General features: G+C 36.3%; 1 protein-coding gene across 2 annotated transcripts in view; it reads right to left on the reverse strand.

The window, feature by feature from the left end:
• The window catches only part of Pkia (cAMP-dependent protein kinase inhibitor alpha), a 76,146-nt gene that overhangs the window by 21,947 nt on the left and 29,453 nt on the right, over positions 1–24,746 (reverse strand). The window contains exon 2 of one of the 2 annotated variants that reach the window (XM_013110980.3): positions 9,710–9,822. The exons of the other annotated variant lie outside the window; for it this stretch is intronic. The gene's annotated coding sequence lies outside the window, so the exon portion shown is untranslated. The remainder of the gene's footprint in view (positions 1–9,709; positions 9,823–24,746) is intronic. 2 annotated transcript variants of the gene reach the window in all.

A 24,746-nucleotide genomic window follows, 5' to 3' on the forward strand; every position in this document is an offset into this window, starting at 1 on the left:
GGGAGGGCGGGGAAGGAGGGCAGGGAGAGGGACCTGGGATTGACATGTGAAACAAGATTGTTTCTAACCTAAATACATAAAATAATTTAAAAAATTAAAAAAATATAGGCCTTGAAAAGAAATAAATGCAGTATAAGATGAAAAATAAAGAGTGCTTGGAATAGTATTGGGACCCACCTTCACTTATCCCCTTCCCTTTTTTGCCGAATAGACTATAAATCATCTGTTGACCTTCAATACATCTCACTGGTCAACTGTATGAGCCACATATGTGATACAGTTCACATGTCTAGAAACACACAGAGTTCATTGTTTAAAACACGTGGATTTTACCATTTGTAACTCCTTTTTGAGATCTAAGTTCACATTTCTTATTTAACCAAGTGATGAACTGCTAGAAGTGTGAATAATGTATAAATATATCTTTAGTTTCCCAAAATGTCTTATCCCAAATGTCTCCACAAAATAAAACACAAGTGCTTCTTTTTGAAATCTAGCTTGTTGGAATCTTACAAATCATTTAGGCTTCAACCAAATCAAGAGCAAAGATCATAACGTTGAAAAAATTTCAGAGAAGAAAACTACTAGGCTTTAGGGAGCAGTTATAAATGCATTTTTATACTGAGGCTGGAAAAGCATTCAGTGAGGACATGTACATTATAAAAAGTCATAAAATTTGTATTTTAATTCATATGAGGTTCAGAGGTCTGAATAATGATTTCACCTGTTTCCATGTTTCTTTAGATTATTGTAGATCTTGCATTGGTTACAGAACACAAGATAAATATGGGGGCAAGAGAAGAAGATGGGAGATTATGGAAGATACTGCCTATTGCCCTAGGTGGGCAATAATGGCTTGGGGTTTAGTGAAGTTAGTGGGAACTAGATGTATTCAGGCTAGATGATGAATTTGGAATCTTTGCAAATTGTTCATGAACCAGATGTAAGAAGTTTGGAATAGTGACGTGTTAACGATAAAGCCAAGGTTTTTGGCCTAAGCAATTTGATTGGTGGCAGAGATGGGAAAAGCTAGAGTGAAAGTGATGGATAAATGTAAAACAGTAGGCAGTAGGTATATGCTTTTATTCCCAGAAATGTAGGAGGCTGAAGTAGGACTTTAAGTTAGAGAACAACTTGGGCAAGCAAGTAAGGGCCCTATTTCAGAACATTAAATGAGTGGTTCTCAACCTTCCTATTGCTGTGACCCTATAATACAGTTACTTATGTAGTGGTAACCCCAACCATAAAGTTATTTTGGTTGCTACTTTATAACTGCAATTTTACTACTGTTATGAATCATGCTGTAAATATCTGTGTTTTCTGATGGTTTTAGGTGACCATGTGAAAGGGTCATTTAATCCCACGAAGGGGCAGTAACCCACAAGTTGAGAACTGCTACACTAGAAAAGAAAGCAAAAGTAAAATGCTTAGTGTATTTGTTAATGTTGACATAAGAGATTCACTGAGCAGATACAGCGAAAAATTGTAGGTAGGAGTCTGAGATGTGGATGAGCAGGCAGATCTGGATGGATCAATTCAAGATCCATAAGCATCTTCATTTGATTGTGATGACATCATAGTAAAATAAGTTCATGAATAGTGAGTGTAGATAGAGAGCTACGGTCCAGGAAAGAAGTTTACCTCTAGACTGAGAGACAGTGCTCTTTTCAGGAACAATCCCTGATGGAAGACAAGGGTTTGAAATCTGGGAACCTGTTCCAATGAACCCAAAGGTCAAAGAGTGAGATACCACAGTGGGAGTACTTGAAATGACAAAAAGCCAGACTGAGTCCTGCCTTGTTCCTCCTTTTGAAATATAAACTCCCCTACATGAGAAATGGTGTGGCAAGCAACACTCCGAATTATGCCAACAGATGTCACAGCTAGTGAAATACATACATAAATAAAAGTTTAAAGGATCAAGAAGCTCATTCCAAACCCAACTGACCCCTGAGGACCAGATCTTCAACTAGCCAAATGAAGATTCTCAAGCCCTTCCTAACAGTCAATAAAATACTATGTAAAAATTCTTGATAATTCTGCTAATGTCTTTTGTGATTTTATTTTCAAAATTAGACTGAGACTGTGCCAAATGCCATCATTCCATTAGTAACTATCTTTGGAATAGGATCTTTGCATTTTAGAGTAGAAATGGTTTATATCAATTATAACCCTAGTTGCAATCCTGTAAGCATTGCATCTTATGTACTTACCTTCTGTTTAAATTTCCCATCTTGATGTTTATAGTGAGTCCATAGTCAGACTGGCTATGTGGGTTCCTTTGATTGCCCACTTCCTAACTGTTTTTCTTTGTATGCAAATGAAACCACATATCTATGCACTTTTAAGGACTTTTAGAGAGGCCTACTAGAGAATTGTAGCAACCACCACTCCCAATGACCCCACTTAGCAGGAATAAGCCAGATTCACTCTCACTCAAATTTCCTAAGAACAGCCAAAGCAGTTTAGAGATCAGAGGTCTTGATCAGTGTCCTTGGCCATAAACCAGAAATTTTGTTGGACTTGTCCCAATTAGATATCAGAAATACTATAAGCATTTGAGAGTTTGGTCCTTTATCTTTTTCCTCAATGAGTTTATTGTCTCAACTTTTGAAAGGCTGATGTTACTGGAGTTAGAAGTCTTCTAGAAAGTTGAGGATGGATCCCTACCTCCCATTTCCATGATAACACTAAAAAAGGAGACCCTTCTTCAGATTTAAGTTTCTATATGATAAGTTGGTGATATCTGGGCTTGGCTGAGGTCCATCAATCAAAGTTAATTCCTCTTGGTCACAAGAATAGGATCTAAGTTTTATCCCTGACTCTAGGTGAAGAGTTCACAATCTAAATTTCTAAAAAATAGAACATATTATTTCTTTTTCCTTTTAAGAGAGTTGATCCTGTGGAGCCTGCTGATCAGTTGGCCAGGAGTTAACCCCCAAGAAATACTTCCCAGAAGACAAGTTAAGAACTAAGTAGCTCCTTAATAATAGCCACATTCATCCTTTGAAGTCTCTCCCTCAGGGCGGTGACTTTTAAAGCTTTTTCACAAAGCACTTTGAACCCTTCCACTTTTTTCTGTTATTCTGAAAAATGTAACTCTTGTCCCCCACCCATGTTTCTCAGATACTGTTCAAAGCATCGGTATGTACTCTGGGCTTTCTCACCTACAGTGTGGCTGCTTGTCCATGAAGTTGTTGCCTTCAGGTCTCAATCAATGAGTCTGCCTACTTTTTTGACTCCTAAGTCAAAGTTGTAGCTGTCTCTCTCATTCTCTCTCTTCTGGTCAGCTGCTGAGATTTACAGCTTATCTACCTTGTTGCTTTGCTTTCAAATTCTATAAAACTGTGCTCAAGTTTCCTTCTGAGTCTGCTTGAAAATTCTTTTATTAAGTAGGCTGAGAACCCAAAAAAGGAAAGTATGGTTTCTCATAGCAACTGGGGATATCACCAAAAGAGAACAGGCAGTACTCTGCAGTGAGAAAGGCAGCAAATAGTTGAGTATGATGTCTGGAAAGTCAATAAAACAACTGCATTGATACTGGCATCACAGAAAGTAATTTTCTAAATTTTCATTCTAAAATGTTTAGTGACCAAAATAAAGGGAAATAAATGACTGCAGAGGCATGGGGGATTGTAAACATTGTAAAAACAGAATTATAATTTAGGATAGAAACATAATTCTATTTTCATTTAGTTTTTAAAAATTACCTTCAGAGAGCCCATTTCACATGAAGGGATGCTCTCTCAGCCTGGACACATGGAGGAAGACCTGAAAAATCCCTTACCCTCCCTGAGGATTGGAGGGGGAATGGAGTGGCGTGGTGGGTTGGGAGGGTTAGGGGTTTGGGGGAGGAGGGGAGGGAAAGGGAACTGAGAGTAACATGTATAAAAAGTTAAATTAAAAAAAGAAAAAATTACCTTTAAAATTAATATATAACTACATCATTTTATGTCTTTCTTTTTCCCTTCATCTTCTTCTCCTGACCCCTTTTACTATTGAAATCATGGCCTCTTTTACTTTCACACACACACACACACACACACACACACACACACACACACACTTCTAAATATATTAAACTACTTGGTTTATATATGTTACTTGTATGTATATAATTTCAGGGCTGACTACTTGTTATTGGATAACCAATTCAGAGGTTCAAATTTGGGATAAATTATTCCTCTCTGTCTCAGTATTCCTTGGTTGCCTGTGTTATTTATGAAATTCATGAGAGTATTTACCCTGCCATGTTTGCATGTCAATTGGCTTAAAATACCACTTTAAATAAAATGTTAATTTAAGAAATAGATACATCATGCTTAGACATAATGTTTTGTGTGTTTATTGCAGATACAGCATGTTTTTGTAAGTTAAGATAAATACAAAAGTTCAATAATAAAATTAAGTAAAAGAGAAAATACCGGACTTTTGTAGATTTTCTTTTCATAAATTTCAAGCATTCATGGGCTTGGACCATAACATTTCAATCATAGCAATTTTAGAATCATTTAAGCATACATATATAACTGCTTGCATGAATTCATACAGTTCATAGTTTAGGACAAAAGAGCAAAATTTAGATGTTCTGGATATAGATCATTCCCTTTTCCCCCACCCAAATGCTTTATTGAGTATTTGCTTTCCAACTTCTCAATTTTGGTTTTTGTTATATGTCATTATAAATCTTATATTCTGTAACTCAGATATAGCTGTATCAGCTATCTTACAGTGTTGAAAATTAGGCACTTCTGGCCAAAGACTAGAAAGCCATTCATGTGAGGAGGTGAATTAGCTAAGTATTCTATGCTTCTTAATCTCCAAAAATTGGGACAACACAAGACTTGCCAATTACTGTAGAGTGTGTACACAGCAGCCTTATTGCAAAGATTAATGTCTTGAGTCATTCAGTAGGAATGCAGATATTACTAAAAAAAAAGCCATTTGGTGATAACACATGTTGGATTAGTTACTAAACTTGAAGATGATCTTGCAAATTTCTTTTAAATAAAAGGATAATTTTTACCAAAGAGATCTCATTATGTCAAGTACAAAATCCTGCAATACTATGGTCCAATAGCCTAACAATGTATGACACCAGACAAAATATTTTAAAAGTGGGATAATATTAGTGAATAAATTTTGAATTTTGTTGATATTGCATTTAAATCAATATATATAGTATACATAAATTATATCTATACATTTTAATGTAACCCATATATATGTAGCCCATACACACACACACACACACACACACACACACACACACACACGCACGCACGCACACACACAAGGGTTACTACAATGTAAGTCATCAGTCATCATGGAGAATATTTACTTCCATTACAGAAGATATAAGCAGAACTCACCTTCACCTTTAAACAATTTTTTTCATATTCATTCCCATTTTATGAGAAAGTCATTAGGGAAGTCAATTGTTTCTAGGGAAGTCAATTTTCTACCATAAAAAGAGAATTGATTGTTATCGAAGTGGCTGGAAATAAGATCAAGACATAAAATATGGTGTTTCTACAAAGAAATTAAGAGGAACAATCCTGGAAATCATTTCCAATTGTTTGAAACTTACTTTGGAATAAGGTTACACAAATATGCAAGACACTATTCAGAAAAACTTTATTAAAAATGATGTGTAAAGAAAGATTTAGTTTCTGATGGAAAGGTCATCTGTAGTAGTCGAGAGTTTCTCATATTTGTCATATTTGATCCAATTTCAATACAAGTACTTGACAGATCTTTTGTGGAGCTGCTATTTATGACATTTACATGAAAGGTCACATGGCCAAGAATAGCCTAGATCTTTCTAATGGCTTTAATGTGGAAGGATTTTAGCTCCCTACATACACAAACTTAGAGCTGTGTTAAGCATGATGTGATGTGGCACTGGCACTTGAGGACAGTGAAATAAACAAATGGCGAGTCCAGAAACTGATTATACATTACATGGAAATCAGATAAGTCAGAGAATTCTTTACAATTATGACGATACAGAGACCTGGAGAGACACATGATAAAGGGCTCATGTAGATGACCAGATTCCGAGTCCATCACCCATGTCAGATGGCTCATAGCCACCCATAACTTCAGTTTTTCGATATCCAACACCCTCTACTGATCTCACTCAGCATGACACTCGAATGTAAACCCACGAGTACACACACAAATACAATTAAAATAAACACTTAAGATTTACTAGAATTTGGATAGGTCCTGAAAAGTTTGGTGATTCATAAAAATGGATCAGACATGAGTCATATTACATAGATTACTGTCATGAAAAGAAAGATACACTGGAACTTGAAGACTACATCCCCCAAGATGTTATCTATACATCACAATGCCAGAAAAGAGCATTTTAAGATAAAAAGCTCCAATCCCAAAGGACAAATTTGGTTTAGGTATTGTTAAGAGTGGCTATTTATCTTCAGACATGCTTTTTCCTACTAAAGACTAGCCTGGGTGAAGTTAATTGTATCACAGGGTATTAATTTTTCTGTATTTAAAAACAGTAAGAAGTATGTGAATAAAATAAAATCTAATTATTAGTAGAAGATATTCCTGGACTTTTACATACTGGAAAACATGTTGGCAATTGAATCAATAGGGAATTTTTCTACTGATTGGGGATAAAACTCCATTAGATTGCTATAAACTGACTTTACTACAGATTTCCACACTGGCACTGCTGTTTCAATGTGATATTAGAACTCTGTCTTTGAAGAGGTACTTGAGGTTAAATGAGGTTGTAATGGCGAGGCACTAATCCACTCAGAGTAGCTCCCAGGAAGGCAATTTCCATAAAAAGGAAAGAACTGAGAGCCACAGCAACAGCCATCTAAGAGGCACAGAAACAGCTCTCAGGCTTCTTTGTTTCTAGAACTATGAAAAAAACTGTTATTTAAGCTAAAAGGTTTGTGGCATTTTTTGAAGCAATATTAGCCAAGTACTGCAAATTGAAACTGTCCATCACCTAGTTTGGTAAAGCCTGGAACTATAGAGGCTGTACACACACACATACACACACACACACACACACACACACACACACTCTCTCTCTCTCTCTCTCTCTCTGTCTGTCTCTGTCTGTCTCTCTCTCTTTCTCTCTCTCTCACACACACACACCTCAATGTGTACAAGAGGATATTAAAATAAATAATCATTAAGCTTATTAAAATGAGGCCAAAACAATGCCAACATCATCAACAAGATGATAAATATGTGTTCATCTGAACACAGGAAAATAGCATAATAGTGGTGGAAAAATACATGTTCAAACTAAATGTATGAACTTTAGAAGTATATCATTGATTTTAAAAGTACAGAAGACTATTTAAAGTATAATGGTAATTCTATAAAATTAAAAAAGATCACCTGTATAATAAAAATAATTTGTGGATGTTTACATGAAACCAAGAACAGTTCCTTCTATGGTGATGAAATGAGCTTAAAGCAATGATGCACACTTGAGGAAAAATCTTGTGCTCTTCATCCTACTTCTTAACTTTGGAGAAGTTTATTTTGATCTTATGGTTCAAATATTGCATACAAATCTGGAATTAAATATTATACAAGAGTTTTTTAAAAATCTCTAGAGAGCAAGTGTTTTATTTAGGTCTTAATTCTGGAGAAAACAATCTCTGCTCCTGAAGTCCATACACATCCGCTTACAAACCTCAGCTTACAGAGCTTTCTGCTATGAAATTCTTTCATAGGAGAATCTTAGCTTCATAATGAAGCATTCTTCTTTTGAACATGTATCATCCTTACTTAAAGAGGCACTATTCTTTTGCATGTCCAGGAGGTTTAAAAGCATCAGATAAGTACATCTTCTGTTACCAAGACAATATAAGAAAGAAAAGAGATGTGGGAGGTAAACTTGAGATTGTTGAAAAATACGTACAGAGCAAAACTACAAAACAGTTAATGACTGAGCTAGCAACTCAGACATACTATTAGTAAGTACATTTGAGTAACCACCCAACAGTAAAGAATAAAAGTCCAGGGAAATGTATTTTACATATTCTTGGAATGAGTTCCAGTATGCAATTTTTAGACTGAGTTTTAGTTTTTTTGGTAACTGCAATCTGTGAAACTTAAATCTCCTTCATTGATTAGGCAGCTTGTCTTTCCTCTTCCCTGAGAAAGCAGAAGGTAACAACAGCCTACAGAAATATCACTGCTGAGGCACTACGGCAGTTCCACCCATCAAAAAGGATGTAAAGCAGAGTTTATCTTTAAGAGTACCATAAAATGCTTAACAGCCATGTTCCTTAAAATAATATGGCTTAGAAGGTTATTGCAGGGATATTCTACTCACATGTCAATTATCATGTAGTAATCTTAATGTAGGTGCTGTGTCTAAATGTAAAGGATGCTATATGACATGATTATAAAAATTAATCTGAAACTATGATAAACTGTTAGCTATATCAGTTATGTCAAATGCAAGCTTTTATATCATGGCTGACTCTACAATAGAACTTGGCAAACATGGAATCTGGGCTTGTCATACAATTTGACTCAGAATCATGGGGATTAATCCATTCCTTCAATGGATTTTATTGCTTATATTCCATGTTTCACTTACAGTGATGGATTGGTTCTAAGATTCCAGAACATAAGACTGCAACATAAGGGTAGACACCCTTTTTTGCCTTATCAACTTGTTTCATTCACTCACCAAACTATCATTTATAATGTGTCTTTGTTGGGAATGCTGAGTAGAGGTCGTGCATGATGCTAAACCGTAAGTACTTAATTGCACATGAGAAAACTAGTCTTTGATTTTGATGCCACTGTTTTTTTGTCTCATAAAATATGAAGACTCTCTAATCTAAATTTCCATCTAAAATTGTAACTGAAAAAGAAAATTGTGAGTCATGCATGACCTCTAGAGAGAGCGCTGGCGTAGGGTACCCCAGATCTAGTCCTGCCTTCCATCAAGTCCGTACATGTGACCACCTGGAATGGGCACGGTCAATTCTATAGGTGTGGGAAGGATGGATACCTCACTACAGTCATGTATGTAGTGACTTCTTGTAGGTTCACAGAAAACAGCCTGGGTGGATCGATCCTTGGAGCTGGAATCTGTGGCAGTCACCGCCTCTTGTGTAACTGTAATCTCTCCAAATAAACTTCATTTAACCTGTACTGAGTCTAGTGAATCTTGATTCCCATACAATATATAATTACTTGAAAACACACTTTTTTTCAGCATGTCCCATTCTCCTCCTTTCCAACTCCACTTATCATCAAAACTAAGCCTAGTTGGGCCCCAGGAAAAACCAAGTCAATTTCCTTATACAGCCAACTGGAACTATTCCTCACTTTATGTTGTCTGGGTCCTTGATTTTTGATAACAACCTAAGGGTAATGGAGACAACATATGAAAATGATTTTTCTTAGGAGACAATATGGAGTGGGTTATTCTACTATACTGTATTTGCAGCCTCCTGAGATTAAAGCCCTGGGATTGCTAAGTGCACATAGAAACAATGAGCTAAAAATAGGGGAAAATCATGCTGTTATTGTATTTGCTTCTCTCCAAGGAACTCTCTGGTAAACACTTACACCACCAAGGGAATTAATTGAAAGCAAACTCATGTTAGTTAGACACTCATCTTTTTCAAACACCTTCTGAGAAACATTTGAGATGAATGAATCTATGATTTTTCTTTAGTGTTCCTACCTGATTTGAAACCTTCTTGTCCTTAATTCATTGACCTTTATACCTTAAAGATAATCTTCAGATTTCTACCAGAAATTGCTTCTTGGGCACATCAGGCCTTGATATTCAAGGAGCTGAAAAGAAGATTTTAGTAAAATATTAATAATCTGTACCCGTAGATTCCATTGTCTTTCCATTTTTAAGCAAATGTCCCCCACATCTTCCAATTTATAAGAAAAATAATAATTTACAAAGTTGAAGCAAATACACTATGGTAAGACCACAGTTTACAGTCTGAGACTTCAAGCCATGCAAAGTGTTCCAAGAAGGCTCAGTATCCTTTGTGAGTTAACAAACAAAATGAGGACAAAGATTTAAGTTTGCTAATTATTTTTAAATTTTAATTTACTTCCCTTCCCCAATGGATTTCCTCTCAGCAATCTTCATTTTGACTTTCAGAAAATAGTTTTACTAAATTTAATATTCAGAAAATAAACATAAGAACCCATTTGAAGGACTTTTCACAGACATCTTTAACGCCTTTTCAAAATATGTCACAAACAAAAGTATGTGTGTAGATTTTTGTAGTAGGATAGTAGAGGGGAGCAGAAAGGGAATGGGACAGGGGCTGGTGGGGGGCAGGGGTGGAGGGGAGGGAGAGGGCATTGGGGTTGACAGGTGAAACAAGATTGTTTCTAATTTAAATTTAAAAAAGAGAGGAAGAAAAAGATAATAGAGTCAGAATAAATCCATCAGCTATTAGTAATCAACGCCAATGGATATTAGGGTAAGTGGAAACAAGTGGAACATTAATGTCTTGAGGTCAACATTGCAAAAATAGTAATAGCAATTTCCTGATGACTAATGGAGCAGGCCTCTTAAATTATAGCCACACCTGTTAGACACCATCTGCCCATAAATTTTCAACCTTCATATATAGAAAACAAGTGATATTTCTGCTTTGTTCTACCCACATATATTTCCCATAACAACTGTCTCTTTGAAGTCAGCATGATTTACAAAGAATGACATGTTTTATGCTATCCCTTTGTAATGCTACCATTTATGGTCCTGTAAGAGGCACTGGACTGTTGATCTAAAGGAAGTTTGGGATTTCTTAGCGTGAGTCCAATGAGCAGCTGAATCTGAGATGAGACATCAAATGCAAACTGTCTATGAAGGAGGTCATCCAACTAATTTAAAGAGTAGAGTAGGAAATTGGAGTCATGGCCAGGAAGAAAGCAAACAGAGTTATGGTTCTGAATGAGTTATTCCCATAGGTACCTGTTAGTCCTTCAGAGGAATTTGGTGATTCTGTAGAATATGATTCATTGTTATCCCAATAAATGAGTGTGAAAGCTTATATACATATATCCCAAATCACCTCTGTAATTGGTTTAAAATCACATTAGGAAACATTTACTGCCAAGCTTCCTAGACTTTCTTCAAAAGTCAATTATGGGTAGCATTACGATGAAGTGAGTGTGTATTGAAAGAGCAAATGATAGATGTGGGTGTGACATCAATAGCATCAAAATGTTACTTACATCCCAAGTAAATGCTTTTCCTTTGAGGTATTCAGATATTGATATCAGTAAAAAGTTCCTGTATTGAATCAAGTGTAGAATACCCTAATGATTTGGAAAGTCATCGGTATCTTTGACAGAATCATGATGAAGAAATTGAAACAAGATTTCACTTTGATCACTAATACTAAATATCCATTAGCTAACCATTCCCCTGCTATGTATTCCAGATGTTTAGCTACATAGTGCTATTATAGTTAGTGTTTTAATTTAAACTATTAAAGACCCGATGTAAATCCACAATTACAGTACAAATTATTGTGGTGTGCACTGAATAGGCACAGGTGTAATTTTAACCATGACTCTGCTATAAATCTGTAGAATATAAAGAATGTTAACATATTTTGTTGTACAAGGCAGTCTTAGATTGTGTTTGAATTAGGAAGAATGAGTTTCTGAGATTAAACGAGGATAAATATATAATGGTAGGAGAATTAAAAATACTTTGTACAGAGCAGAAAGGAATGTTATACATAAGAGGTATAATGAGTGCCCAGAAAGGTATGAAAAGAGAGGATGATGTAAAGATAACACAGGATAATGAATGATTTATGCCTATGTGGCAAGGATCTTGTGATTTAGTTCTCAACATTACGGTCATCCATTGACTGATTTTTAACTGGATCATGAAGTTACACTAGATAAAAGTTGATTTGTATATTATGACCAGTGTGCCTTAAAGATCCATGTGCAATTTAGAAAAGTTACTGACAGTTTGAAAATTAATTTTGTAGCATAATTGTTTTCAAAATGTGATTTTAATCTTGTATATAGGAAAAGTACCTAAGAACATATTACTGAAAGTCAAACAAGATCTAATTAGAAAGAAAATGTAACTGACAGTTCCCTTTATTCATTCTTCCCTCCCTTCCCCTTCCTCCTTTGCTTCTCCTACCTCCCTCAAATCCTACCTTCCTCCCCCCTTTTTTCCTTTCTTCTTCTTTTTTTTTTTACCATTTGCTTTCTTGGCAGGTTATCATGTAGCCCAGGCTGGTTTCAAGCATTTTAGGTAGCCATGGATGACTGTATCTGCTTCTATCTCCCAAGTGCTAGGATTATAGGTGTGAGCTACTACATCTGGTTTCATGTGAGTCATGTTAGGTGCCCTGTCTAGTAAGCTGGATTCCTAGACAGTCCCTTAATTTCAACGCTTCAAATACATCATGCAAATACTTCTGGCCTATCGAGTTTCTGATTTGACATCTGTTGCCATTTGAATCTACAAGATGTGTGATTTCTGTCTGCTTTCTAAGTTTTTTCCCTTTGTCTTTTCTACCTAGAATTTAAAAAATGTATTTATTTATTATGCATACATAATAAGTATTATACGCCAGAAAAGTACACCAGATCTCATCATAGATGGTTGTGAGCCGTGATGTGGTTTCTGGGAATTGAACTCAGAACCTCTGGAAGAGCAGTCAGTGCTCTTAACCTCTACCTGGAATTTTACCAATTATGTCTGTTTGAATAGCTATTACTGTATTTGGATACTTGGGATTTACTTGGGTTCTTGAGTCTCTAGGTTTGTTTCTTCTGGCATTTTGCATACTTTGTTCACTATTTCTTCAAGCTTTTCTGTCTCACTTGCTCCCTTTTCCAACTAAGAATCTGATGATACAAATAATAGCACTTTTCATACTGTCCCCCATGGTTTCTGAGTTTATGAGACCCCTGGTCTATTTTTCTTTTTGGTTTTCAGTTGTGGTCAATACTATTTTTGTGGGGGGGGGTTCTTCAAGTATGTCTTCCATTTCCACTGGTCTTTATTCTTAATAGCTTTGAGTTTTGCTTACATTTTCTTTTTTCATGTATTTTAAGAAATACATATTACATTCAATATTTCCCAGATAATTTATTTAGCATACTCATTATAATTCCACCCCAGTTTATTTGTCAATGATTATACTGTTCAGATTTTCATTATTCCTGGTTTGGTGTATGATGGATGATTTTGGATTACATTTTGAACAAATTGTGAGTATTGCATAACCCCACATTCTGTTTTATCTTCTTTGCATTATTATTACTTTTTAAGCAAGAAGTTACTCTACATTGAATAGTCATGTGGGGGATGAATGGGAAAGAATATACAGATTTTCAATGGGTCCCAATGACATCAACCCCAAAAAAGTTGAGCAATGAATCACATTAACTGTCTACATGTAAGAGATGCTCAGCTTACCCTTTGGCCTTGATACCACCTCTTTAAATGTGGTAGAGCCACATGCAAACTTGCTTTGAGGTTAAGTGGAAGTAAAAGTTAAGATCCTCAATAGGACTCCCGACAGAGAATGGAGACATGAAAGCTATGTTTTTTCACGTCATTTTGCTACATTTGGAGTCTACTTTGTGGTGGTGGTAGTGCACACATTTAATTCCAGCACTCATGAGGCAGAGGCAGGCAGATCTCTGTGAGTTTGAGGCCAGCCTGCTCTACAGAGTGAGTTCCAGAACAGCCAGGGATACACAAAGAAACATTTGGAGTCTACTTGTGGGGGAGGCTCAGTTTTACATAGAAGTCCTCTCAAAGCATATAATGTAGGGCCTATTCTTCTTAACTAGAACATCTTGCTTTGGAGGTGAAACAGAAATGATGTTAAGCTCCTTGTTGAACTGTATGACTGCTTGTGGTGTGTCCAGAGCTAAGTGGCCACATCTGGCTTCACATCTTTAAATGTCCTTGTGCATGCTGGAGGGATGAAGGTTCGCTAGGCAGTGGACTGCCCTGAAATCACCCTGCTGGGGAATTTGACTGTGATGGCTGCTTAGATAGGAGAGAGGTGGTCTGGAGTACAAAAATCAACCTCTTAGTTGTTGTCACTGAAGTGGAAGCATGGAAAATAGGGGGAAGTTTTACCTTAGTATTTTGCTGGAATGATGAGAGTATTGTCAAACAGTTACAGTTTAACAACCCCTTCTCATATACTTTGGCTATGAGGAAGACATTTGTCTTAAGCTTTTTTTTGTTTGTGGTCAATAGATCAGAAAAGCCTATACAATCCTTCCTGGAATACAGAAGAAACTATAAGAAAATATGGACAATTCAATGCCACATCACTCTTCAAATCCCAAGGTCCTGAATAAACTACACCATGCAGATTATTCTCATGGTGTTATCTCTTTGTGTTATCTGGTAAGCTCAGCATTTAGTGGCAAATACTTAGGAATAACATGGTCACTTTGTTTTTTCCTAATCAGAATCTGGAGTTCTGTTTTCATATCATAAGTTGAAGCTCAGTGATAAAACTATGTGTCCTTTAGGAATTACTATGCTTGACATGATTAAATGTTATGTTGAAGCTCAAATGTAAAGAGAAACTAGAACAGTCTGTGTGGTTATTCTGCTCAACCAATGGACATTTATAAGCATCAACAGTTCAGTGACAATGAGCATTAGGTAACTAGTGCAGAGATCTTGGTGTGTCTAATTCCTTTTGCAAGGAGAAACTTGAGATTCTTGATGCAATGGCAAATTCTACAACAGGCATGGGGGATGCTCTTCTGTACATATGCTTCTTTTACTGATTGCTGAGTAAAACACTGATTGGTCAGTAAGCAGGCAGGAAGTGTAGGCAGGGCTATCAGAAGAGGAGAAATCTGGGGAGAGAATGAGGAAAGAAGTAAGAGGAGAGGCCATAGAGCTATGAGGAAGATAGGATGCACCCGGGCATTCTCTGGTAAGATAAGGCCATGTAGAAATAATGTATTAATATAAATGGGTTAATAATTAAGAGAGCTAGCCAGGTAAGAAGCCTAAGCCATCTGCCAAACAGTTTATTATTAATATAAGTCTTTGTGTATTTATTTGGGGTTGAAGGCAGCAGGACCAGGTGGAATAGGAAACTCTGTCCACAGGAAGACTATACCAAAAATATACAAGAGATGATCCTGACATTTTTATAATGTAACACATTTACAAAGTGTTTTAAAAATAAAACTAGACTAGGTAATTACTCAGAAGTAAAGTATTTGCCATACAACCATGAAGACCCAGTTTTCCATCTCTAGAACTCATATACTCAGTACATGTGTATGTAGCCTTTTGGCTTCTGTCCTGAGATGCAATGCAGAGACAGAATTCCCAGAAACTCACTGGCCACTGAACCCAAGGGACCCAAAGGTAAACAAGAGACTGTCTCAGACTAGGTGGAAGATATATCTGATTCTCAGTTTTCCTCTGAGCTCTATACATGCTCCATGAAACACACACACACACACACACACACACACACACACACACACACACACAGAACACGTTGAGTTACATATAGTATGAGTAAACTGAATTGAAAGAATTTGCTATAGCAAAGCCTGACAAATTACCATAAGAAATGCAATAATATTAGATTATAACTAAAACTACAAAAAACAAAACACCACAAGTTCTCACCTGTGTGAACAACTAATTAAATATAAACAGTAAAAGGATGGAACTGGCCCAGACCCCTTGAATGTGGGTGTCAGTGAGGAGGCCTAGGTAAGCTATGGGGCCTTGGGTAGTAGATCAGTATTTATCCCTGGCATACAAATAGACTTTGAGTGCCCATCCCACAATGAAGTATGCTCTCTCAGCCTGGACTCTTGGAGGAGGGCCTAGGCTGAGAGAGCAGTCTTCCTCCTTCAAAACATAGTTTATTAGTTACTCTTCTATCACTTTAATAAAACACCATGACCACGGCAACTTATAGAATGAGGAGTTTATTTTGGGCTTAATTTTCCAAAATGATAAAAGCCAATCACCATCCCGGTGGGGAGCATGTCAAGAGGCATGCAGGCACATCATAGAATAGCTGAGAACTCCTATCTCATTCACAAACAGGAAGCAAACATAGCCAACTGGAGATCGCTAGAGTCTTTTCCAACTCCAATGTCTGCTGCAGTGATATACTTTCACCAGCAAGGCCACACATTTAATCCTCTCCAAACAGACACCAAATGGGGTCCAAGTACTCAAAAGCCCAAGACGTATGGAATGCATCTCAAACTGTCAAATAGAATCCCTTCTTATCACAAGGAAACAGTCAGGAAAATCTCCAGGAGTGCGATAGCACTTGTAGTCTTTTAACTTCTGTCTAGAAATACCTAATTGTCATAGCGTGAAATTTACAGTCTTTAAATAAGGAAAGTCTAAGAAAATGTGACAACTGATAGGAGCCTCAGGAGATGTGAGGATTAATGTTGCATGATGTCCTAATGGATTGATGGGCCAGCACACACAAATGAAAGCATAGCTATCGACATGTAACTGAAGTATGGACTTATAATAACAATACATGTAGTCTTGTAGTATTCTTATGTTTGTAATAGCTGTGTAATTTTCTATGAAGTAGATAAAACTTTACTAAATCACTTTCTTATTGATGAAACGTTTAAAATTTTTGTTATAAGTCATATGACAGTGGACACATCTATTGACTTAATATTTTTTAAGTTTAATCTATTCCTTAGACTAGATTTCCAGAATCAGAATTACTTTGCTAAATACTGTGTAAATTTTCATTGTTTTAGAGACTGCCAAATTGCTTTGGAAGTACTCACTTCAGATTGGTTCATAAATAACTAGGCCAATATAAGATACTATGGTTTTTTGATTCTGATAAATCCATAAGCTGTAACTTCATATTCTACGTTTTTCTGATAACTACAGAGATTAAGCATCATGGAAACACTATTCAAAATACTAACTGTATTTCCTTTTTGAAAATTTGTCTTTTCTCACTTTTACTGCATCTGTTTGTGAGGTCTGCCCGGGTATCTGAAGAGAAACTAACAGGAAATTGGTAGTTCATCAAATGAACAACTTTCTATCCCAAAGAGGCTTTCAAGGCAGGACTGCAGTTTTATCTCACTGTTTAGCTTTCTCTCATTGCCTTTAAAGATTGTTTTTTTGTTTGTTTGTTTTTTTAAGTAAACCTTTCATACTGTCTGCACATTTCGTTTTGTCCTTGATACTTTCCTCTCTGGGATAATGAGTACCTCAGCTGTTATCAAAAACAGAAAATAAAGAAAAAGAGAACAAATTGCTAGGTAATGAGCCACTGCCAGACCTTATCAGCATCCGCATTTGTCTTTGAATTCCCTTCCATTGTCAGGGTTAGAGGCAAAAGGCTGCGATGTACACAATGTGCTTCCATTTCTTTCACCAAGGACTGCACAGTTCCATCTCCATTTTACCTATGGCTTATGAATTAATCTCACTAAAACTCATTCTTTTTTTCTAAACAAATAGCTCCTCCCTATGAATTAAAAAAGGTGCAAGCAACATGAAACCTTCTCTTCCTCCGCCAAGGGCAGAGTCTTCATAGCTGAGCTTCCTGATGTGATCTCTGTGCATTGCCTCCCCGCCCTCACATCCCATTTACTCTAGAATGTTCTTCCATCTGGCTTCCCCACCCCAGGCATTTGCACATTGCTCTGAAATTACATTTGTGAGGGTCACTGGGGATCTTGTGTGACCACAGACAATAAAAAGTTCTATGCGCACATGCTGGGCTTATTGTTTTTCAAAAAGAGGAAGCAAACAAAATTCTAAAATGGTATTGCATTTTTATGCTTTCATGCCTTTATAATTATCTACCTCAGCATGCTTTTCTTAATCTCCTTTGATCTGATTCTAAATATACTCCCACCTTCATTTACCTTCAACAGAATATGTGACTCTGTGAAAGATTATTTGCAATATTTAACTCTCTTTTCAGTAATGCTAGAGTCATTGACTTTTGTAATAATTGTCAAGCACCAGACACATAAGAGCTTTATGTTCCACAAGGTGTTTATTCTCATAACTCTGTCTTGTCATAGATGAAGAAACTGAGGCTTTAAAAGGCTACAAATAATTTATGAAATGCCACAGGACCAGAAATTGCTGATACTTCTTGACAGAGTTAATGTTGGAATTTGTGAATTGCTAAGAAAAGGTGTGTCTTTGAGTAAAATTAGTGAGTACTAATCAGAATACTTCAAATGCAATGCAATTCTTTGTACTGTTCTGTGAATTACACTTTGGCAACCACATGGTTGATTCCTGTTGAGCCATCATGCTTTATGATGATTTTTTTTCCTTTAGAATAGACACAGTTGCAGCATGTCTCAATGTCCTTGTGTATACCTTTTCATAGTCACTTGTCCAACATGTGTTTTCTGGGCACCTTGGACTTATGTAGCTTGGTTGTCTTGGAACTGGAATGTGCAGCTGTGAACAAGGAAGGTCAATGCCTTTCTTGTAAGCAGATACCCCAAATGAAAATATTCCAAAGGAAAGTGATAAGTAAATGCCATTCACTGAAGACAATGACACTGGCAAGGATGGAGGTGGGGAGAGGATCTGGGGCCCTGTGTGTATAGTTTGAATGAAAATAAAAATCTCTGTAATATTCAAAATAACGGCACTCACTAATTATTACTGCTAGTCTTAATTGGACAGGCAACTGACTTTCTGGGACACATTGGGTTACGGTAAGGAAACCCTTTTCAAATGAATATTATTTAAAGATTGGGGAACTCAGTGATAATATTCTATAACTCTGGGATGGACAAGATGTTCAGACAAAAGAAGAGGGTCCCATAGGCACAAAGAAAACAATAATAAGAGCAGCTGTTCTTAGAAGAGCCAAGAATTGTGCTAAAGGTAATCATGCTTTATCTTATTTTATTTTAACTATTCAGTAATCTATGGGAAAGGAATACTTGCTATCCCACTTTATAGAGAAAGGAATCTGATACTTTTAAAGGGTATAAATGATTTTTATTGTGTCAGAGAGCAAGTCAGAACTGTAGGAAGCATTCTGAATTCCAGGTCAGCTAATGGTGACAGGTCTTTTAAAGGTTATGTTTATGAATCTCAAGGAGCCTGTTTGTGGAGTTGAAAATTATACGTCAATGGGTTTAAGGAACAAGGTTCCCCAGCACATGCTAACTGCATGGTAAGGGCTGAATTTATGTGAAATACTCTCGGTCTAGATAGACTCACACCAAAGGAAGGGGCCATACCAGTTCTGTTGATATGGGAAGACATGGTTCATTGAGGGTAATGTTAACCATGGGATGGTGGTCCTGGATGCTAAGAGATAGCAGGATCAGCAAACCATTAGGACCAATCTAGCCGGTGGCACACCACCATCAGCTCATCTGTTTCCATCCCCAGTTCCTGCCCTGACTTGACTAGGTCTTGAATTATAAGTTGTAAAATGATATAAACCCTTTTCTCCTCAAGATGATATTGGTTGTGGTGTTTCATCTTAGCAAGGGAAACCCTGACTAAGACAGAAACCAATTAGCTACTTGCGTATTTTTATATAGAGAGTTAGCAAAATACTAGGTACTGAGAGACTGAGAGCATACTAAATATTTTTCAGAGTTTATGATATTTTTGTCTTCTATGATCATTAGTCCTGAGAATTCTATTCCATATAAATATGTGATACAAGGCAGTAGGAGCATGTTTGAGACCTTATAAGAAATTGTTCGGAATTCTAACCTAATCCCAAGACAGAGTTCACTTAGAGATTTGTTTTTTGAGTGTCTAGACAATAATTCATACAATTCACAAAATTGAGCATTTAAGGACAATATAATTCAAGATACACACTAATATGGTGCTTTCAAATAGAAAAATGACTGGGTGTTTGCAGTCAGACCATTATGTTTCTAACAGATCAAAAAAGTTTCAATCCTATATTTGGTTACGTGTCTCCTCCATTGGGTAAACCCATAGTTTGAGATGCCATGGCCTAGGGCAGTGGGATAGGCTAATGAAACAGTATGAGGTTATGAAGTAGAACTCAGTGTTTCTTTTCCTATTTATTTATTTATTTATTTATTTATTTATTTATTTTTACCATGTGGCTAATTAAACTTTTTACTTCAACTACTGAAAAATGCTCTCAGTATAATCGAGAGACTGTGGCATAGCTTAACTTGTCTTGACCTATGAAGAATACACACAGTCACACTGGCACTAAGGTATACTAAAGTATAATTTTATTTATTTTTGTTTTGAAACAAAATACTTTCAATATGTAAAACTTAGAAACATCATCAGAGAAATATTTAAAGTCCACTCTTTTCCAGAGGAAAGCATTTTTTCAGAGGATTCTCCAGCAGAAGCAAGTTCACAAGTGCCAAGTTCACATCTAATGGGCTTCATTCATTTTTCTGGTTCAGATAACCCATTAGTTATCAATGAGATAAAGACACATTCATAAGACAGAAAACGGCTACCTTAGGAATTAAGTTGACTTAAGTCTTGCTACTTTTTCTAATTAGGTAACATTTATACTTTTACCAAGTCAGTTTGCTACCTATAATAGGGATACCATTATGACAAAGAAATGTGATCAAACAACACATACAGAATCCTATATGCATTTCCAAAGTATTAAAATAATTTATAAACATGTCATCTGCAAGTTCTCTGCTTTCTTGATAAGAATGAAACTTGTTTTTCACTTCATGTTTTTCCTTAGTAGGTCTAGATATGAAGTTCGTAGTTACTTAAAAATTACTCTGGTTCTTTCACTGTTGGCCTGCCTTTCCAGTGTCTTGTTCCATGTAAATAATCCATCACTTCAGCAATTATGGTTCACACATTTAAGATCTTTTACTGTGAGCTCAATCATTATTCAGAAGAATAGCTGAGGTGGCTTTGTCAAAGATTCAAGGAGATAAAAATATATCTGAGTTATATTTCAAGGAAAATGAAAACAGTGATTCAAGATCATTGAATCTTTCATTTTATAACCAGTGTTTTTGTTGTTAGTTGTAGTTACAAGACACTTTACATTTGTGCAATATATATTTAATGATTGCTTTGAAAGGAAGTATCATACTGATGATAAGTCAGTTTTTCTTACAGAGTACTGTAGACTTACAGTTATTTTTTATAGAAGTCATAGTAGGAAGACTGCTTACTCCCTAGGCACCCGAACTCTGTCACAGCCTTAAGGGCTAGTGATCGCGAAATGCAAAGACAGCCAGCATTCCAGATGTAGCAACTGGAAAACAATTCACATGCCAGTTGTTTTAGTGGAAGATTTGCACACACGGTAAGGGATAGTGAAACTGAAAGTGATAGCATGGTGTGAGAATCAATCACATAGATTATAAGAGGTAAAAGGAATCAATGAACTCTTGACTATTTACAGTGGGAGGCAGTGCAGGGAATGGAGTAGCTCCGACACTGATATTCACCTCGCTTTGTATGCTTATCCCTCATCTAATTCTTAGATCTCCCGATCCCTCGGTTTGCTCGATGCTAACTGAAGACAATTGTAGGAATTTTTAACATTTAAAATAATATTTGTGTGTGAAAGATGTATTTATTTCCCAGATTTAATGTAAAATATTCAAAACTGATCTTGCTCTGGTACCTGACAGAGCTCTCTAATCTCCCACTTTATCACAAACTGTGCAGAGCACTTTGCCTGTAATTTTGGGGCTCTCTCTGCTTATATAAACCTGTAGTTGACATAAATAACTCAATAAAAATTTCATGGGCAGGATAATGATAATTTCTCTTGAAATATGGATAAGGGTAAGTGAGTATTCAATGTGGACCATTATCCTGGAAAAGTGTAAGTGACTATTCAATGTGGTCAGAATATGTGTTTGAAAACACACAAACATGGGAAAGGTATCTGAAGGAGGAGAGAGCAGTGATGGAATGGGAGAAACGAAGGAGAGCCAGGGAAGTGTAATTGCAATGCATTACATGCATGCATGATACGGTCAAAAAGCAAATACAATTAGTAAATCTCTTATTTATTTCAACAATGGAGTCTACCAGTTTCACCCTCACTAAAATTGAAATTCCTGATGTCATGCTATGATGACCGGGAGGAGAAACCAGCATTTGAAGGGACAGATATCCTTCTGACATGAGAGTGTAAAGATAATTAGCCCACCCCATTTTACAACTAAGCATTATTAAGCATTTCCCCCTCTCTCATCCCCTTTATTTTCTTCCTTCTTGAGTTATCATTTATTTAGTATCACACAGATTGATAGTTACAGCAATTTTTTAAACATAGACAATCATATAACTTCTAGCATAGAAAATGAACAGAAGAACAGCCTATAAACGGATTTTGTTTTTAAATATGGACAACCTGACTAGTCCAGATGTGTTACTGTTTGAATCCTCTTTTTTATTAGCTACTTACTAATGGTCATGCAGTGGATATGCATCACATATTAAAATAAGCACCTGGAAAGTCAGGTGTGGGGTCCTGTTGGGATGATTAATGTACAGCTTTCTGAAGCTGAAGCATCACCATTTCCAGCCTTCCTCTGGTTTATTACCCCACAGCATGGCTTCTACTCAGCTGAAGCACTAATCTCCATTGTATGTTCCTCCCTCGTCTCTGTTCTCCTCTTATTAGAGTAAGCAATATCCGATTCTAAAGTGTGTGATGAGAGTGTGGTGGGTATGAGATAAAGTGGAAGGGAAAAGGATATGAAAGTGATGGTATCTACATCTGAGAGGAGTAGTAACATTGGCAATAACAGAACCAGTGAACCAGAATCAGTTGTTGGGAAAATTTTATAATGTATTGTCATTAGTGGGCCAGTAGGAGTAATAATTTTCATGACTAATAGAGAACAGCTGGTGGCAAGTCCCTTGGTCCCCATCAGGGTCTTTTTATTAGAGTGACTGTCTTCTAGTTATGAAACAATTAAAATCCAGTGTTTATGTTTAAATGTTACCAACATAAGATATAGAAATATCTGAAGTCTATTATAGTAACTCCATAGACTCACAATTTCACCTTTAAGTCATTTGGAAGGAATACAAAATTTATGTAAAGTACATCTGAATTTTAATGATGATGAAGAGTTGAAAGCTATGTCTCATTGGTTTTCTTTCCTTCCACAATTTTTAGCGTCACTCTGTGGTTAGGAGACAGTTCTGTAGAACATTCGTGACCATCAGAAGAGTCGAGGAGCTGATGTGTACCAGGAAGTGCTGTTTTTCCTTCAGTTAAACTACATGATACTTAAGGAGGTGAAAAAAAACACCCCTTTTATTAATATATTCTTATAAGAGGGTAAATGTTGAAAAATAACTTTTATTTTCCATGTAAAATGATTGAAAGCTACAAAATTAGGGCTCATGTAACTAAGATAAATCAATTCACTGTGTGGTGGTTGTACTGAAGGAAAAGCCACCTGCATTCAGATTCCATTTTCATATTCCTTTGGTAACTGGATAAATGAGTATCAATCTGTTTTTTAATGTACAAAACAAAAATATTAAAATTGATATTTCCTTTTTTGTCTTAGTTTTATATATGAAAGAATTGAAACAAATTACTTTCTATAGTACTTTATTTTGTGCTCAAAATGGTCAATGTTCTTGACTGGTACTATTACCTACATGTTTTTTTTTTGTGGCACACATTACTTCTACACCAGTGACATAAAATGAAATGTTTATACCGGACAATGGTTTAATGGAGTTGTTTCTACTGGCTCAAATATGACCTATTTGGCAATTGAATCTTATGGAAGTTACTTGTTCTTTCCAATGTATTAATAATATTAGTGACCTTACATGGTCTCTTGAGTAGACAAGTTATTTCTGTACAAATATGGACTTACACATGTTATCCTGGTATTCATATCACTTTTGTAACCTATATTAGTCTTCTTTTCTATTCACTATCATGGAGGCTACTTTCTCCAATTTCTTTTCTCTGTTCAGGTTGTTTGTTTGTTTATTTGTTTTCGAGACAGTGTTTCTCTGTATTGTGTTGGAGGCTGTCTTGTAGACCAGGCTGGCCTCGAACTCACAGAGATCTGCCTGCCTCTGCCTCCTGAGTGCTGGGATTAAAGGCGTGCACCACCAACACCTGGCTCTTTGTTCAGGTTTTGAATTAGGAGCAGTTACATTGCTCTCTTTAGTACATCTAGTTTCTAATTATGACCTAAATATGATTTTATTTTGCTTCCTGGTAATCTTGAGGCTTTATGCGGTTAATTTTCTCCTTCTAACTATATGAATTTGTAGGACTAGAGTTATAACTGGGTAAGCAGACATGTCACCTATCCTACTCTTAACGGTTGCTTGGTAGACTCTCCCTTACCTGAGGAGTCCTTTAGCTTAGGTTTTCTTTCCTATAATATCTGTCATTTCCTATAATATTTGTCATTTTTATCTCAGCCTGAATTATTCAAAAGCAAGTTTTGATGATGTGGAGGAAAGAGAAATCAGGGCACACTGTATCTGTGGTGGAAACAGTGACTAGAGAAACTATTCATTAAAAAATACATAGGCTGCCTGTGGTGGGGCATGCTTTGAATCCCAGCAGTTAGGGAGGTTGAACCAGTGGGATCAGGAGTTCAAATGAAGCCAGGGCCACAAGAGATCCTCTCTCAACAAATAAAGAAAATGTAGTGTTTTCTACAACATCATTATATGCTATTTATTGACTACTTATTCTAAACATAACATTGCTTATTATAATATTCAAGAT

This window comes from Mesocricetus auratus, unplaced genomic scaffold (assembly GCF_017639785.1).
Source record: "Mesocricetus auratus isolate SY011 unplaced genomic scaffold, BCM_Maur_2.0 Super-Scaffold_6730, whole genome shotgun sequence".
Lineage (NCBI taxonomy): Eukaryota > Metazoa > Chordata > Mammalia > Rodentia > Cricetidae > Mesocricetus > Mesocricetus auratus.